The sequence below is a fragment of the Nerophis lumbriciformis genome, linkage group LG13 (genome assembly GCF_033978685.3).
Source record: "Nerophis lumbriciformis linkage group LG13, RoL_Nlum_v2.1, whole genome shotgun sequence".
Classification (NCBI taxonomy): domain Eukaryota; kingdom Metazoa; phylum Chordata; class Actinopteri; order Syngnathiformes; family Syngnathidae; genus Nerophis; species Nerophis lumbriciformis.
Window position 1 is genome coordinate 9,935,421 of NC_084560.2, and position 5,000 is coordinate 9,940,420.

Sequence of the window (5,000 nt, forward strand, 5' to 3'; positions counted from 1 at the left end):
ATCCAGGTTTTTGCACTTCCGATCCGATACCGATATTGTTTTTGCACTTCCGATCCGATACCGATACTGACCGATACTGGCCCATCCGAGCATGTATTAAAGTTTAAAGTTATGTAGCCTACTTAGTTGTCAGAATCATGTTGAAAAGGGTTTTAGTACTCTTGATAACAACTAGCCAGCTGAATTAGGGGAGTTTGAATAATACACAATGGTTGGTAACAAGAAACTGACCTGTTTATTCAAGGATAAACACAAAATAGACAAAATTATACATGACAAACAGAAATGGCATCATTGAACTAGGGCTGGGCGATATGGCCTTTTTTTAATATTGCAATATTTTAAGGCCATATTGCGATACACAATATATATCTCAATATTTTGCCTTAGCCTTGAATGAACACTTGATGCATATAATCACAGCAGTATGATGATTCTATGTGTTTTGATTGATTGATTGAGACTTTTATTAGTAGGTTGCACAGTGAAGTACATATTCCGTACAATTGACCACTAAATGGTAACACCCGAATACGTTTTTCAACTTGTTTAAGTCGGGGTCCACTTAAATTGATTCATGATACAGATATATACTATCAGATATATACTATCATCATAATACAGTCATCACACAAGATAATCACATTGAATTATTTACATTATTTATAATCCAGGGTGTGGAGGGGGGCGCCGGATGTAAGTGTCAAAAAGACAGCCAAAAGAGTTTGATATGAGAATAAATCTAAAGTTAAAATATTGGGTAGAAATGCACCCATTTGCAGGAAATGTAGTCTTGATTTTCAAAATTTTCTTTCAAGGCTTGCATGTCTACATTAAAACATTCTTCTTCATACTGCATTAATATATGCTACTTTTAAACTTTCATGCAGAGAAGGAAATCACAACTAAAAAAATCACTAATTTTTTCATACAGTGTTGATGTGGAAATGTTTGCCTCGGCATTTTGATGGTGTGGGCGTGTGGCACCGAATGAAGATACGCGTCTCAACAGACGTCACAATATTTGAACAATGATGACGAAAACTGTTTTCTCTGTCGTGTCCGTGTGTCGAAAATTGTTATGCGCTTATTTTTTTATTTGATTTTGTGCGTGGCATAGATTTGCTATGCGCAAAGACGCTTAAACCGTGCGCAATTGCACAGGCGAGCACCTTAGAGGGAGCGTTGCTCGCACGGCTGCGCTAGCATCACAGCTAACGTTAGCCATGCTGCTACCTCTCTACTCGGGGAGGACGTGACAGTATGTGACGTATGGCGTGACAGTATGTGACTAATGACGTGACAGTATGTGACGTGTGTAAGAAGGTGCACTTGCTGTCTGTGAGAGGGAGACACAGGAAAGAGTGAGAAGAGCCTGTCTTGTAATGCCAGCAGCTAAAAGCAACTGCGTGAGAATTCACAGACCTGTGGATGTGTTGAAGGTGTGCTGGAAAATGCGGAACGGAAATTACGGAGCAGCAGAAAAGTGGAATGTATTATTTAAATCGGTGCATTGGAAAACACGGACCGGAGTTTTTTTTAAAACTGGATCTGGATCGGCATTTTCCCATGCCTTGCAAATACGCAATTTTTGGCAAATATCGGCAGCCGATCCGATCCAAATATCGGATCGGGACATCCCTAATATATATGTAAAAAAATTAATTGAATGATGTATGTATGTATATATACACCCACACACACACACACACACAAAAAGAACTGATTGCAGGTATCATTTGATAGATGCAACCCGATACTACTTGGTATTGGGTTGTTTCAGTCCCAGATACCCAGCCCTAGTGTGTGTGTGTGTATGTATGTATGTATATGTGTGTATATATATATATATATATATATATATTAGGGCTGGGCGATATATTGCGGGTTTGTCTCTGTGCGATATAGAAAATAACTATATCGTGATATCGAGTATACGTTCTCACGCAATTGCTTTTAGCTGCGGGCATTACACTACACGCTCTCCTCTTTCCAGTCTCTCCTTCTCACAGACAGACAAGCGTACCTTCTTACACACGTCACATACTGTCACGACATACGCCACATACGTATACGCCATCCCTGAGCAGAGAGGTAGCAGCATGGCTAATGTTAGCTGTGATGCTAGCGGTAATACAAGAGAAAGAAAGTGCGAATCTGGTAACAAATGGAGGAAGAATTAATTCCCAAGAAAAACAGCAGGGGGTCCATCGTCTGGCGGTGGTTTGGCTTCAAGTGGGAATATGTTGAACAGACAACCGTAATTTGTCAAGTGTGGGGCAAAAGCGTTGCTATAAAAGTAGCATTACTGCTGTAACAAACAGTTCAGGGTGTGCCAAGTAACCGGAGTGTGTTAGGTAGGAGGAGGAGTTTTGTCCCTCCAGAGTTGCCGTAGGGCTGTTACGTAGGGTGGTTGTGGAAGGAAGTGTGTGATGTTGATATTAAAGAAGCGGTGGCTACCGAACCTGCTCTGTCTCCCGTTTATTATTTTATTAGATAAGTACACTGTATAGGCGAACCCAGGACACTTGGCTACACTGCTAATATGTAGCATCATTTGAAAAGTCACCTGCTAGAGAATGAAGAGTGCTTACTCCGCATGTCAACATCTCCGTTCGGTGCCACACGTCCACACCATCAAAATGCCCAGGCAAACATTTCATGATCAACACTGTATGAAAAAAATGGTAATTTTTTTAGTTGTGATTTCCTTCTCTGCATGAAAGTTTAAGATGAGCATATTAATGCAGTATGAAGAAGAATGTTTTAATGTAGACACATAGAATTATTATACTGCTGTGATTATATGCATCAAGTGTTCATGGGATTGAACCCCAGTAACCAGCAACCCTCCGATTGCTGGCACGGCCACTCTACCAACTTCGCCACGCCGTCCCCGTCCCCGTCTACAAAGACAACATATTTGATGTTCAAACTCATAAACTTTGTTTTTTTTGCAAATAATAATTAACTTAGAATTTCATGGCTGCACACGTGCCAAAGTAGTTGGGAAAGGGCATGTTCACCACTGTGTTACATGGCCTTTCCTTTTAACAACACTCAGTAAACGTTTGGGAACTGAGGAGACACATTTTTGAAGCTTCTCAGGTGGAATTCTTTCCCATTCTTGCTTGATGTACAGCTTAAGTTGTTCAACAGTCCGGGGGTCTCCGTTGTGCTATTTTAGGCTTCATAATGCGCCACACATTTTCAATGGGAGACAGGTCTGGACTACAGGCAGGCCAGTCTAGTACCCGCACTCTTACTATGAAGCCACGTTGATGTAACACGTGGCTTGGCATTGTCTTGCTGAAATAAACCGGGGCGTCCATGGTAACGTTGCTTGGATGGCAACATATGTTGCTCCAAAACCTGTATGTACCTTTCAGCATTAATGTAAGTTACCCATGTCTTGGGCACTAATACACCCCCATACCATCACAGATGCTGGCTTTTACACTTTGCGCCTACAACAGTCCGGATGTTTTTTTTCCTCTTTGGTTCGGAGGACACAACGTCCACAGTTTCCAAAAACAATTTGAAATGTGGACTCGTCAGACCACAGAACACTTTTCCACTTTGTATCAGTCCATCTTAGATGAGCTCAGGCCCAGCGAAGCCGACGGCGTTTCTGGGTGTTGTTGATAAACGGTTTTCGCCTTGCATAGGAGAGTTTTAACTTGCACTTACTGACAGTGGGTTTCTGAAGTGTTCCTGAGCCCATGTGGTGATATCCTTTACACACTGATGTCGCTTGATGATGCAGTACAGCCTGAGGGATCGAAGGTCTCGTGCTTAGCTGCTTACGTGCAGTGATTTCTCCAGATTCTCTGAACCCTTTGATGATATTACGGACCGTAGATAGTGAAATCCTTAAATTCCTTGCAATAGCTGGTTGAGAAAGGTTTTTCTTAAACTGTTCAACATTTTGCTCACGCATTTGTTGACAAAGTGGTGACCCTCGCCCCATCCTTGTTTGTGAATGACTGAGCATTTCATGGAATCTACTTGTATACCCAATCATGGCACCCACCTGTTCCCAATTAGCCTGCACACCTGTGGGATGTTCCAAATAAGTGTTTGATGAGCATTCCTCAACTTTATCAGTATTTATTGCCACCTTTCCCAACTTCTTTGTCACGTGTTGCTGGCATCAAATTATAAAGTTAATGATTATTTACAAAAAAAAAAAATGTTTATCAGTTTGAACATCAAATATGTTGTCTTTGTAGCATATTCAACTGAATATGGGTTGAAAATGTTTTGCAAATCATTGTATTCCGTTTATATTTACATCTAACACAATTTCCCAACTCATATGGAAACGGGGTTTGTATATCTATCTATCTATCTATCTATCTATCTATCTAGCTATCTGTCTATTTTCTACCGCTTATTCCCTTCGGGGTTGCGTGTGTGTGTGTGTGTGTGTGTGTGTGTGTGTGTGTGTGTGTGTGTGTGTGTGTGTATAATGTATGTATATGTATATATATATATATATATATATATATATATATATATATATAAAATATACATACAGTATGTGTGTGTATATATAATATATATATGTATGTGTATATATGTATGTATATATATATATACAGTATGTGTGTGTATATATAATATATATATGTGTATATATGTATGTATATATATATATATATATACAGTATGTGTGTATATATAATATATGTATGTATGTGTATATATATATATATATATATATATATGTATATATATATTTATGTAATGTATATATATATTTATGTATGTATATTATGTGTGTATATATATATATATATGTATGTATGTGTATATATATATATATGTATATATATATTTATGTATGTATATTATGTATATGTGTATATATATATGTGTATATATGTATGTGTATATATATATACATATATATATATATATATATATATATATATATATACAGTGTGTGTGTGTGTGTTGGTGTATAAATATTTGAATATGTGTATATATATGTATGT

At 38.2% G+C, this 5,000-nt stretch overlaps 1 protein-coding gene across 1 annotated transcript in view; it reads left to right on the forward strand.

Moving 5' to 3' along the window:
• The window catches only part of cps1 (carbamoyl-phosphate synthase 1, mitochondrial), a 177,174-nt gene that overhangs the window by 6,937 nt on the left and 165,237 nt on the right, over positions 1 to 5,000 (forward strand). The gene's annotated exons all lie outside the window — the stretch shown is intronic.